Source organism: Marmota monax, unplaced genomic scaffold, assembly GCF_021218885.2.
Source record: "Marmota monax isolate L192 unplaced genomic scaffold, Marmota_monax_Labrador192_F-V1.1 WCK01_AAM20220418_F8-fsc00007, whole genome shotgun sequence".
Lineage (NCBI taxonomy): Eukaryota > Metazoa > Chordata > Mammalia > Rodentia > Sciuridae > Marmota > Marmota monax.
This window is the reverse complement of record NW_026692781.1, coordinates 9,523,364-9,538,405: the sequence shown is the minus strand read 5'-3', so window position 1 is coordinate 9,538,405 and position 15,042 is coordinate 9,523,364.

The window sequence follows — 15,042 nt, the reverse complement described above, 5'->3', positions numbered from 1 at the left end:
TCCTGTTAGGCTCACACAGAATCTTCCTTCTATTTTATCTTCCTTGCTACATTCTGTTAAATTTTTATTTTTGCATATATGATATCATAAGGACTACTGGTATCTTGTTTTCTTACAAGGTTTTTTTAATCTAGGTTGAGTATTAGGGTGATGTTGGCTCCATAAAAATCAATTGGGAAATGGTTCCTCTTCTGGAACAGTTTGTGAAATTTTTGAAATAGAAAAAGAGGGAGAACTTCCAAATTCATTCTAGGCGGCCAACATCACCCTGATACTTAAACCAGACAAAGACACTTCAAAGAAAGAAAACTACAGACCAATATCTCTAATGAACCTAGATGCAAAAATCCTCAATAAAATTCTGGCGAATCGGATACAAAAACATATCAAAAAAAATTGTGCACCATGATCAAGTAGGATTCATCCCTGGGATGCAAGGCTGGTTCAATATACGGAAATCAATAAATGTTATTCACCACATCAATAGACTTAAAAATAAGAACCATATGATCATATCCATAGATGCGGAAAAAGCATTCGACAAAGTACAGCATCTCTTAATGTTCAAAACTCTAGAAAAACTAGGGATAACAGGAACATACCTCAATATTGTAAAAGCAATCTATGCTAAGCCTCAGGCTAGCATCATTCTGCATCGAGAAAAATTGAAGGCATTCCCTCTAAAATCTGGAACAAGACAGGGATACCCTCTCTCACCACTTCTGTTCAACATAGTTCTCAAAACACTGGCCAGAGCAATTAGACAGACGAAAGAAATTAAAGGCATAAAAATAGGAAAAGAAGAACTTAAATTATCACTATTCGCAGTTGACATGATTCTATATCTAGCAGACCCAAAAAGGTCTACAAAGAAACTATCAGAGCTAATAAATGAATTCAGCAAAGTGGCAGGATATAAAATCAACACGCATAAATCAAAGGCATTCCTGTATATCAGTGACAAATCCTCTGAAATGGAAATGAGGACAACCACTCCATTCACAATATCTTCAAAAAAAATAAAATACTTGGGAATCAACCTAACAAAAGAGGTGAAAGACTTATACAATGAAAACTACAGAACCCTAAAGAGAGAAATAGAAGAAGATCTTAGAAAATGGAAAAATATACCCTGTTCATGGATAGGCAGAACTAACATCATCCAAATGGCGATATTACCAAAAGTTCTCAATAGGTTTAATGCAATGCCAATCAAAATCCCAACGGCATTTCTTGTAGAAATAGAGAAAGCAATCATGAAATTCATATGGAAAAATAAAAGACCCAGAATAGCAAAAACAATGCTAAGCAGGAAGTGTGAATCAGGCGGTATAGCGATACCAGACTTCAAACTATACTACAGAGCAATAGTAACAAAAACAGCATGGTACTGGTACCAAAACAGGCGGGTGGACCAATGGTACAGAATAGAGGACACAGAAACCAATCCACAAAACTACAACTATCTTATATTTGATAAAGGGGCTAAAAGCATGCAATGGAGGAAGGATAGCATCTTCAACAAATGGTGCTGGGAAAACTGGAAATCCATATGCAACAAAATGAAACTGAATCCCTTTCTCTCACTATGCACAAAAGTTAATTCAAAATGGATCAAGGAGCTTGATATCAAGTCAGAGACACGCCGTCTGATAGAAGAAAAAGTTGGCTACGATCTACATACTGTGGGGTCGGGCTCCAAATTCCTCAATAGGACACCCATAGCACAAAAGTTAATAACTAGAATCAACAAATGGGACTTACTCAAACTAAAAAGTTTTTTCACAGCAAAAGAAACAATAAGAGAGGTAAATAGGGAGCCTACATCCTGGGAACAAATCTTTACTCCTCACACTTCAGATAGAGCCCTAATATCCAGAGTATACAAAGAATTCAAAAAATTAGACAATAAGATAACAAACAACCCAATCAACAAATGGGCCAAGGACCTGAACAGACACTTCTCAGAGGAGGACATACAATCAATCAACAAGTACATGAAAAAATGCTCACCATCTCTAGCAGTCAGAGAAATGCAAATCAAAACCTCCCTAAGATACCATCTCACTCCAGTAAGATTGGCAGCCATTATGAAGTCAAACAACAACAAGTGCTGGCGAGGATGTGGGGAAAAGGGTACACTTGTACATTGCTGGTGGGACTGCAAATTGGTGCAGCCAATTTGGAAAGCAGTATGGAGATTTCTTGGAAAGCTGGGAATGGAGCCACCATTTGACCCAGCTATTTCCCTTCTTGGTCTATTCCCTAAAGACCTAAAAAAAGCATGCTCCAGGGACACTGCTACATCGATGTTCATAGCAGCACAATTCACAATAGCAAGACTGTGGAACCAACCTAGATGCCCTTCAATAGACGAATGGATAAAAAAAAATGTGGCATTTATACACAATGGAGTATTACTCTGCATTAAAAAATGACAAAATCATAGAATTTACAGGGAAATGGATGGCATTAGAGCAGATTATGCTAAGTGAAGCTAGCCAATCCCTAAAAAACAAATGCCAAATGTCTTCTTTGATATAAGGAGAGTAACTAAGAACAGAGTAGGGACGAAGAGCATGAGAAGAAGATTAACATTAAACAGGGATGAGAGGTGGGAGGGAAAGGGAGAGAGAAGGGAAATTGCATGGAAATGGAAGGAGACCCTCAGGGTTATACAAAAGTACATACAAGAGGAAGTGAGGGGAAAGGGAAAAATAATACAAGGGGGAGAAATGAATGACAGTAGAGGGGGTAGAGAGAGAAGAGGGGAGGGGAGGGGAGGGGAGGGGGGATAGTAGAGGATAGGAAAGGCAGCAAAACAGAACAGACACTAGTATGGCAATATGTAAATCAATGGATGTGTAACTGATGTGATTCTGCAATCTGTATATGGGGTAAAAATGGGAGTTCATAACCCACTTGATTCAAAGTGTGAAATATGATATATCAAGAACTATGTAATGTTTTGAACAACCAACAATAAAAAAATTTTTAAAAATAAATAAATAAATAAAATAAAATTTTGTATTATTTCTTCCTTAAATATGAGTTGGAAAGTATTCACAGTTCTGTGTGATCTCAGAAAATGGATTTACTTCTTTCCAGTGGTTATTTCTCCAGTCTTGAGTAAAGTATTATAATAGCTCTAATTTATTTTCTGATATATACAAATCAGTACTCAGCCAAAGAATCAAGGAATCTCTCCTGTAGATCTTTTAAGAAACATAATCTCTAGTGCCGTGTCTATCAACTCTTATATTACATTTCTTCTATAACAAATCACCACAAATATAGTGAATTAAAATAATACAAATTAATTCTCTTAAAGCTCTGGAGGTCATATCCAAAAATATGTCTCATTATGCTAAAATCAAGGTGTTAGCATTCTGCCCACAACCTGTGTGGGAAGGGAGCGTGTAACCCTTAAAGGTGTGGGCCAAGTGCAAAATAAAAGCTTTGAAAGTAATGTTAAAAAATAAAGATGGACTGGGTCTGTAGCTCAGTGGCAGAGTGCTTGCCTAGCATGTGTGAGCACTGGATTCAATCCTCAGCACCACATATAAATAAATAAATAAAAATAAAGGTTCATCTACAACCAAAATACACAAACACACACACACACACACATGAAAAAGACAAAAGACCAGGAATATATTAAAGCAGGGGCCAGACGGGTAGATAGACCTTCCTGATGGATCTGATCCTAACAAAAAGAAAAACCCGCACATGCTTTATTTATAGTGGTACAGACCAAAGGGGATCAGGAAGGAGTTTACTCAGAAAAAATACGATAAGAATGGGGAAAAACAGGTGGTTTGGTGCTTGGCAGTTTATGCTTATCTCCAGCGGCTGTGTTTGAATCTGGGGCTATGAGCTAAGGCAAGGCACCAGCTCCATCTGGGCTTTCTCTAATAGGGGAATTTCTTCCAGGAGTTCCCAGAAAAGCAGCTTCCCTGCCTTAATGTCTCAAACCAAATCCATACTTCATACACAGCTTCCAACATCAGCAAGTCTTTGTTCCTTCTGGAGTGTCTGGGGATGAATTCATTTTCTTGCGTGTTCAGCTTCTATAGGCTTCCTGCATTCCTTGGCTCGTGGCCCCATGCCTTCATCATCAGAGCCAGTGTCTTCAAATCCCTCTTGAAAAGACAAAGACATACATGTTCTATTACCCAGCAGTTTCACTTTGTCTAATTTTCTATACATGTAAATGTGTCACATTTTTAAATAAATTTTTTAAATTCAGCAATTCTAGATAAAAACAATTTTATTAAAACTACACTGAATGTAGCTCATTGCCAGTGTTGCTTAGTGCAATCTTCTTTTTAAAATACCATGACCAGGGGTTAGGAGTGTAGCTCTGCTTGTCTATGTGAGGTGCTGAGTTCAATCCCCTACATTGCCAAAGAGGGGTGGAGGAGTAGAAGCCGTGATGAAATCTCTGTGCGCTACTAATCTCAAATAAGATTTGAGACTATTCATAATTTAAATATCAGTAAGTCTTTCATACCAAGAACAGATGTTGTCAAATAATTCTTGAAATAAATAGGTAGTAATTTTGTATTATACAATGCCATTGCTAACAAGTGTTTCTTATACTCAATAAGCTTCAGAGGCTATATTCTCCATTTGAATGAAATACAAACACTCTTTTGGACAGAGAAAAGATACTGATCCAAAATTACATCATAATCCTGAAGGACAAACTAAAATAGAACCAATTTTAGCATCTTCAAAATATACCAGAACTTCTTTTAAATATTATATTATTCTAAATGGTATATCTCTGAGGAAAATTAGAAGAAAGGCCATAGTTAGCATTTTTTTAAAAAAACAAAAGAGCTTAGGTCAGATATACATAATAGCAAATCCATATATCATATTTCTAATCTTGATGAATAACAAGCAGATTACCATAGCCACTAAGACATTCACTTCCAAGATACTGTATGAGAACCCAGTGACTATTATGCAAGCATTGAAATCATGACTTATGTTCTAAGACAACTATGGAAAAAGATGCACAAAATAAGATGGATAAATATAATTTAAAAGAAAAGTAAAACAAGTACTTCTGCCTTCCCAGGGATTTGATTCAATATTTAGTTTGGGGACATTGGAATTCTCTTTTTGGAAGTTTAGGAAAACTTAAGAAAAATAGCAGATAGAGTTAATGAAGTGCCGCAGTCTGGCTGGGCACAAATGCCGCAGTCTGGCTGGGCACACAATCACGAGCCACCACACAGCTTGTAGATTCAAACAGCAACTCTTTATTCCCGAACTCACACCAGCCGTCTACAATCACATTCTGGGGAAATCCACGTTCTTGCCCAAATCCACGTCCACTGGGCTTCTGTCTCCCAAAAAATACTGTCTGAATCCCGTGAGAACTCAAGGGGAACTCAGGCAGCAGGATACGCCCTATTCCCAGCAGGAATAATCTTAAACCTGGAATGCCCTAAACTGGAACGCCCTAAACCCAATTATCCTAAACCAGGAACACCCTAATCCGCCCTGGTCCTTGAGCAAGGTCACCTACATTCAATGTCACTGCAAAATGTCCTATTTCCACGAGTCCTTCCACTAAGCAACATGGGGTACGCTGGCAAGGAAATTGTCATACCTACTTGGCTAATGGCTCCCAGCATCTCCCCCCTTCTGATTAATTAAACAACAAGCAATGTGGCTTAAGGACCGTGCCTGGTAGGTTGTCCAATTCAACATATGGTTCTTACCCGTCATCGGAAAACTGACCTTTAGGCGTCAGCCTCCTGTCTTAGGTTGATACCACTGCAATTGAATCATACCCGTCACTGACTACGGATCCAGCATACAGCCATACTTGTGAATAGGTCTATGCACCAGTGGGGGGGGTGAGGTTCTTTGCCTCACCTCTGTTGGCCCCCAAATTTGGCCTTGGTGCCAGTGGGGGGGTGAGGTTAATGTGGCTTAAGGACCGTGCCTGGTAGGTTGTCCAATTCAACATATGGTTCTTACCCGTCATCGGAAAACTGACCTTTAGGCGTCAGCCTCCTGTCTTAGGTTGATACCACTGCAATTGGATCATACCCATCACTGACTACCGGTCCAGCATATAGCCATAGGCCCCCAAATTTTAGACCATCACTAGCAGAAGGGAGGAGGATACAGAAATGCCACGACACCAAGCCAATTGACGGCTCCTTGGGAAAAATTGCATCACTGGTGACACCATCAGCAAAGATATGTCAGCACTACCACAATTAACATGGGGTGCGCTGGCAAGGAAATAAAAATTGCATCACTAGTGACACCATCAGCAAAGATATGCCAGCATTACCACAATTCACTGCACCAAACGATAGTTACATAGTCCAGGCAAGTTCTGCAAGCAGTTCAAAGCGGAGGAATCCATCAATATGTCCATTTCCTCCCCAAATCCGTTTCCTCCCAAAGTAAGTTGACTTCTTGATTGAGCATTACTTGTTGAGTTATATTCATTGATGCATCAGTTTATACAGTTTACTGTGATAGCTATCATAGAAGCTGTAGTTTGGTTTTATCTTTGTCTTCACCGGCACTGGGATGAAGATAGGAATTCTGGCAATGATGCTAAAGAGACATTATCCTGAAAAGAATTATTGAATATAATGAAAAGGAAAAGTGAAAGTAAACAAACAAATCTGTTAACCTACTTTAAAAACAATCCTTAACAGCTTTTTACCTAATTTAAATTAAACCATTTAAATCACGTGAATAAAAAAAATAATAATAATTCGGATCCATTTTTTCATGAGCGCTCCTCATATAAGAAATATGGACATACGCACATACAGACATACAACACAAAACACAAGAGTGTACACAAACGTACAACACATAAGAAAATAGTAAAGGCCTTGTAGCTTTACCTAGGTGAAATCTCCATTGCAATGTTTAAAAACTCCACAGTCAAAAAATAAAATTGATCAGAAAAACATTAACCTAGGTTTTTATGAGCTCAAAAAATAAAAATAGAACTTTATGATGTGGAAAAATGCAATAATAAAATAGCTATTGAAAAAAGCATCCTGGTTAATCACTGTCGCAGATGTAAGAATGGCCAAGCTGGAGTTCTGGATATCAGCTGTTATGGATTTGAGTCAAATCATCTTCTTTTCGATCTGTAGAAATTGTTTTAGTTAATCTCTCTGGAATCCAAATCGGCTGCTGTTCTCCCTGTGGAAACACACAAACAGACCCCTGACTCCAGACAATCACTGGGTCAGGACCTTTCCATTGTCCTGTTAGAATATCTTTCCAAAGTACTTTAGGCTTATGTACAGTTTTTGGATACATGTGTCTTTCCGCAGCACTAAGTCCTGATGAATCCAAATTTAAAAAGTTTAGAGTAAAAAGCGTTATTTTAAGTTTATCTTTGGGGGATATATACCCCCTTCCAATTCCCTCTTTTTGCTTTAATAAGTCCGTTTTAATAGTTTGATGAGCTCTTTCAACTATGCCTTGTCCCTGTGGATTGTATGGGATTCCTGTTATATGAGTAATACCAAATGATGAGCAAAATTGTTTAAAAGAGGTAGAGGTATAGCCAGGACCATTATCAGTTTTTAACTGTTTAGGAACGCCCACAGTGGCAAAATTTTGTAAGCAATGAGCTATAACATCTTTAGTTTTTTCTCCGGCATGAAGGGAGCCCATCAAAAATCCAGAAGAAGCATCAACTGTAACGTGTAAATATTTTAATTTTCCAAATTCTGGCAAGTGTGTGACGTCCATCTGCCAAATATGGTTAGGTATCAGTCCTCTAGGATTGACTCCAAGATTAACTTGTGGTAAAACTGTCACACAATTTTGACATTGTTTTATTATATGTCTGGCTTGTTCCTTAGTTATTTTAAAATGCTTTTGTAAAGTATTAGCATTAACATGAAACCTTTTATGAAAATTTGTAGCTTCTTCAAATGTAGAGAAAATATGTATGTCATGTGTAGTTTTATCTGCTAAATCATTGCCTAAACTAAGGGCTCCAGGCAATCCTGTATGTGCCCTAATATGTCCTATGAAGAATGGATCTTTTCTGTCCCAGATTAGACTTTGTAAAGTGGAAAACAAAGAGAAAACAGTAGAAGAAGGGGAAATCCTACCAGCATCTTCAAGAGATACTATAGCATTAACTACATACTGACTATCAGAAAATAAATTAAATACAGAATCTTTAAACATCAAAAAAGCTTGTAAAACTGCATTAAGCTCTACCTTTTGAGCTGATTGTTTGGGTACTAAAAATGTAAAAGTTTGATCTAGGGTAACTACTGCTGCTGTACCATTATTAGACCCATCAGTGAATATATTTGGAGCATTCATGATAGGTGTTTTTCTTGTCATTTTAGGAAAAACTACAGGATGCTTAGACCAAAAAGACAACAAAGGATTAGATGGTAAATGATTATCAAACATAACATTAGATTTACACATGATTATTGCCCAAGTATTTAACTCATTAGCTAACTCATCAATTTGATCCGTAGTATATGGAGTAATAATTTTATTGGGAGAAATTCCAAACACTCCCTTAGCTGCTTTTATTCCTTTGAGTATTAATTGTCCTACAGCCTCAGGATACCTAGTAAGAATAGTGTTAGGAGAATAAGATAAATGTATCCACAATAATGGACCTTCTTGCCAAAATACTCCTGTAGGAATATTTTTTGTTGGTAGTACAATAAATAATAAAGGCAAACTTATATCAATTCTATCCAAATGTATATTTTCCATATATGTTTCAATAATTTTTAATGCCTTTCTTGCTTTAGGAGTTAACATGCGGGGTGAATTTGGATCTGATGGACCTTTTAGAATATCAAATAAAGGTCCCAACTCTCCTGTTGGTATACCTAGATAAGGCCTTATCCAATTTATGTCTCCCAATAACTTTTGAAAGTCGTTAAGTGATTTGAGTTGATCTACTCGTGTTTGAATTTTTGGTGGACGGACCATGGTTGAGGATAATAGAACTCCTAAATAATTAATTGGAAAATTTAATTGTACTTTATCTATTGCTATCTCTAGATTATAATTTTTTAATAAGTTTGTAAGTGTGGCATAACATTCTAGCAATGTGTTTTTATCTTTGTGTGCTAACAATACATCATCCATATAGTGAAATATTTGTAGTTCAGGATTTTGATTTCTAAGTGGCTGGATTGCTTTGTTAACATATATTTGACACATAGTTGGACTGTTAGCCATCCCTTGAGGGAGTACTTTCCATTCATATCTCTGATCAGGACCTTCATGATTTAATGCAGGGATAGTAAATGCAAAACGTGGACTATCCTCAGGATGAATTGGAATTGAAAAAAAACAATCTTTAATATCTATAGCTAAAACATGCCAGGTTTTTGGCAAAGCAGACAATTGAGGAATCCCTGATTGAGCAGGTCCCATAATAACCATCTCATTATTAATGGCTCTTAAATCTTGCAATAATCTCCATTTACCAGATTTCTTTTTGATGACAAAAATGGGAGTATTATGGGGAGATATGGAAGGTTGTATATGTCCTTCCGCTAATTGTTGTTTGACCAGATCATGGGCTACTTGTATCTTTTCTTTAGTCAGGGGCCACTGAGGAACCCACACTGGTCTTTCTGATTTCCAAGTAATTTTGATTGTCTCAGTGGCCCTTTCTGAAAATCCAACCCATGTCTGTCTGTTCCTTGATCTATTTGTATTGATGCTTCTATACCTTGCCCTTGTTTTCCTAATCTTTTTTCTTTCCTAAAGCCTTGTCTAGCCCTAGTAGTGGGCACATTAGGATTGATGTTATTTGTTAATGTCAAACCTAATTGATCTAGGACATCTCGTCCCCATAAATTTATAGGAAGATGATCCAATACATATGGCTGTATAGTTCCTTCACATCCTTCAGGATCCTTCCAATCTAATATCATAGAACTTCTATGGGGATTAGTCGCCACTCCTAGGCCTCGAAGCGTTTGAGTGGCTTGTTGTAATGGCCAATGTTTTGGCCATTCTTGACGAGATATGATGCTAAGGTCAGCTCCTGTGTCCAGTATCCCATTAAACTCATGACCTTGAATATTTAGTTTTAGCATTGGGCGAGAATCTAAATTTAAAGACAACATAGCCCAATCTACACCTGTGGAGCCTAATCCCCTGGAACCTCTTTCTACACTATGACTAGGAAATTTATTATGTAGGCTGGGTATTATTAACAACTGTGCTATTCTATCTCCAGGTGAAATTACTGATATACCTCTTGGAGAACTAGCTATAATTTTTATTTCACCTACATAATCGGGATCAATTACCCCAGGACTTATCATAAGTCCTTTTAATGTAGATGAACTACATCCCAATAATAAGCCTACTGTTCCTTGGGGAAGAGGTCCTTTTACTCCTGTGGGAATGATTTGAACTCCCATCTCTGGAGTTAATACTGCTCTGGCAGAGGCGCAGATGTCCAACCCTGCACTCCCTCGGGTTTGTCTGATGAGGGATTTAATGGACAATGTGTCCTGGGCACTACCCTGATGGTGTTGCTGGGTTCCTCCACTGCCCTGTAGATTTGTGGTTGTGGGCCCCGGGGCATTGGGCCCCCCTGTCCGTTTTTTGGCAATGGAGCCTGATGCCTTTCTCCACGATATCGTGGGTAATTACCTGGTCTTTGTCCGTTTTTTGATATAGGAGTACCCTCTATGGTGGTTTGAGAACGGCATTCATTAGCCCAATGTCTCCCTCTACGGCATCGTGGGCAAATACCCGGTATTCTATTCCTTTGATACCTACTTTTGTTAAACCCTCCTCCTATGGGGCAATTCCTTTTAAAATGTCCTGTTTGTTCACAATCATAGCATGTTTTTGGTCTGGCATCTAAAGCCTGTTGTACTGCAGCTGCCAAGACTTGCCCTTGTTCATTAATATCTCTACATAATTTAATATATGTGTTTAAATCTTCATGTCTCCATGGTCTAATAACCTCTCTGCAGCAACGATTTGCTTGGTCATAAGCCAGTTGTTTTATTAATGGCATTGCTTGTTCTGTATCCCCAAAAATTTTGGCAGCCGTTTGAATTAGCCTATCTACAAAGTCAGCGTAAGGTTCATTAGCTCTCTGTATTACCTTAGATAGCTGACCTTGTAAATCTCCATGTCCTTGTAAAGTCTTCCATGCCCTAACTGCGTCTGCAGCAATTTGTGCATATATAGCAGGATCATATTCAATTTGTTGCCATTGACCCTCATAAGGTCCTTTTCCTAACAACATATCTAGATTTCTTTGAGGGTAACCGGCTGCTGCATTTTGCCTAGCTGTCTCCACGCAAAATTCCTCATTGGCAACCTTCCATAACAAATATTGTCCTCCATTAAGTACAGATTTACAAATGCTAGCCCAATCTGCTGGCTTCATGTCCAAGTTAGTAATGGACTCAACCATGCTTACTGTGAAGGGAGCTTGGGGACCATAGGTTGTTACAGCCTCCTTTAACTGCTTCACTGTTTTAAAATCTAAAGCACGGTGAATTCACTGCCCTCCTGCCTGTTCAAGTACAGGGCATGCTAATCTTTGAGGTCCTGTCTCAGGATCCCATTTATCAACTACGGGGTTTGAGGGCCACTCAGCTGTCTCCATCGGTGGGGCTGTTGGTTGAATTACGCCCTCTTGTGATAAAACGGAGTTAGTAACAGCCTCCTGTTGTGGCCTTTTTCCTAACAACCCCTTTTCCTTTAAATTTTCTTCCTCTGTCTGACTAGCTCGAGAGACCTTCTCTTTTGCTTGATCTAAAATGTCTTTCTCCATGGTCTGAACCTCTAACAATTTACTTAACATCTTTTCGGTTTGTTTTTTACTAATTTCTAATCTACTATAAAGATAACGCAACCCAATAAGATAACACAAAACAAAACCGAAACTGAATGAAACAAAAACGGAATAAAAAATCGTTGTATCAATTTTCTCTTCCTCAGGGCCGACAAACTTCAAACCTTTAGTCAACCATTTTTTCCAGTTTGCCTGAGAAATTTCTAGGGATAGGCAGCTTGAAACAAAAACAAGATAAATCAAAATAAGAATGCACTGTTTTTTTTTGAAATGGTCACCCATTCTTTTGCTCTTCCTCAGGGACGAGCAACTTCACTTACCTCCAAGCTTCAGAAGTTCCCCGCACGGGCCGCCAAATGCCGCAGTCTGGCTGGGCACAAATGCCGCAGTCTGGCTGGGCACACAATCACGAGCCACCACACAGCTTGTAGATTCAAACAGCAACTCTTTATTCCCGAACTCACACCAGCCGTCTACAATCATGTTCTGGGGAAATCCACGTTCTCTGCCCAAATCCACGTCCACTGGGCTTCTGTCTCCCAAAAAATACTGTCTGAATCCCGTGAGAACTCAAGGGGAACTCAGGCAGCAGGATACGCCCTATTCCCAGCAGGAATAATCTTAAACCTGGAACGCCCTAAACGGGAACACCCTAATCCGCCCTGGTCCTTGAGCAAGGTCACCTACATTCAATGTCACTGCAAAATGTCCTATTTCCACGAGTCCTTCCACTAAGCAACATGGGGTACGCTGGCAAGGAAATTGTCATACCTACTTGGCTAATGGCTCCCAGCAATGAAGAATGCAAAGGGGTTGCTGTATGTAATGATCAAAAATATTTGCATACATAGATGAGCCATAAAGCAACAAAGGAGGTGTTATATAAAAAAAAAATAATGTCCATAATAGAGTTGTATTTGAAGGTAGATGCCCTTTGGAATTCCCTTGACCATAAAACCAGACACTGTGGAGCAGGTACTGGGAATTGAATCCAAGGGTACTCTACTGATGCCCTAGCCCTTTTTAGTTTTTACCTGTCCTTGAATTTGTAATCCTCCTGCCTCAGTCTCCTGAGTGGCTAGGACTACAGACATTTAATATGTCTTTTAATATGCCTTACAGTCAGACAAGGAGAGGTGGCAAGGCTACAAACGAGAGGATGCTCCTGAACTCCCATAAGGCTAGAACCAGGAAAGAGTGACCCAATAACATTCCAATCTATGTATAGGCACTTAACCACATGCCTTACCAGAAATATATCTATTCCAGGTGGGAGATGGCCTTGTCTGGAATAATTCATCTTCCTAACCAGCAAATATTGAGCCCCTCTCTTCCCACACCAAACATACTCTTTTGCTCTAAGGAAGAAAGAACAAAGCCCAATGAGTTACTTCATGTGTTAGTCAGTTTTGTTGCTACAACAGAATACCTTATAAAGAAAATAAGTTGACTTGTCTCATGATTGTGGTAGCAGGAAAATCCAAACAGCATAGCACTGATGTCTTCCCCCTGTCTGCATCACAACATGGCACAGAATTTAAAGGGTGAAAGTAGCAGGCAAACAGACCCAGGGGAAGTGCCAGACTTACTTTCTCTCAACCCACTTTTAAGGTAGCCCACAAGTCCCACAAGAATAAGAACTGGCTCCTAAGAGTACCAATCACTCTTAAAAACCCCAGTACCTCTCCAAGGTACTAACTCCAAATCCTACCATATTGAGGACCAAGTCTCAACATGATTTGATAGGGACAAATCACATTCAACCCATGACACTGCATCTAGCTCAGTCTGATGAGGAAGACTAAAGACACCTCTCTATCAATGCTGGACACGACCCATTGTAACCTACTGATACACAAACTAATGGGCATGTTATCTTCCCTTGGACTCCACAGTGTTCCCACTATACCATCACAGATCAAGGTCAGGAAAACTTCTATAGAAACTTCCCTTCTGATAAAGGACTGATGGGGGACACACAGCAATTATTTGTCAGTAGCAGGTATAAAATCTGATGGGTCAGGCATTGTGAGAGTCCTCTTTTCTGGAATTGAGATTTCCATTGATCAGACCTGATTCCACTCATTGGTGAGATTCCTCTTTCTTTGTGGCCTCTGGGTCACCTTTATGGTGGTCTTCCATGTTTCTTACCCTCCTTAGCTACACCTGTGATGGGGATTTTGCCCTTGTGGAGGACCTCAAATCTTCACAGCCTGCTTCCTGCCTATGCAAGTTTGGGGGCCAAGGACTATTGGTTTGTTAAAGGCTTATAGTTTCTTCTGCAATGTACCTTTCTCAAGATCTCAAGGATTTATAACCTATTTGTTTCAAATCAGTTCATAAGCCAGGAGGTACGCCCAACATTCATTCTTAGACATGTCTCTCCAAACATATCAGGTCAGGTTTAGTACATTAAGTCTCACTCCTGGGACTCTTTCTCTCTAATCAATGACAGCTTGAAGTCATCAGACTTAAATGAGAAGATTTAATTCTTTGCTGCAGGGTTTTGTCTTGGTTGGCTTTTGGCATTCAAATCTTAATGTCTACTATAATTTGGATCTGAAATGTCCCTAAAAGGCCCATATGTGAAAGGCCTGGTCCCCAACGTATGTTACTGTTGGGAGATGGTGGAACCTTTAAAAGATGGGCCTAGTAGGGGGCTCTCCAAGGTAGATATTGGGTTCCTAGTCACTTCCTGTCTTTCCCTTTTACATCCTGGCCACTTGGTAAATGGCTCCCTCTGCTGCCATGATATACTGCCTCACCACAAGCCCCAAAGTGACAGGGCCAATTGATCAATTGATCATGGACTGAAACTTCTGAAACCATGAGCCAGATATCCTTCTTCCTTTTTTTTTTTTTCTTATCTTAGGTATTTTGTTACTATGCTGGACAGCTGACTAATCCAATGTCTCTGTTATTCCTCTAGTTTAGTAGCAGTTGGCTTCTCTAACCCTGCTGCTCTAGTCCCCTCAGAATAAGAGAAGCTGCTTCCCTGAGTCTCACACTTCAGAGGGTTCCTTTATCACTCCAGATCTGGTGCTCCGTACTTATATAACATAACCCTGACATTGACACTAGTAACTTATACCATCCAGGCCTCCAGGAAATACTTTTCTACATTGGTTTCACGTGCCATCAAAAGGAAAAGTGACTGCATGAACTTCAACCCATGAAGTTTTGTGGGCTGTGTCACTGCCGATGTCAGAGATGAA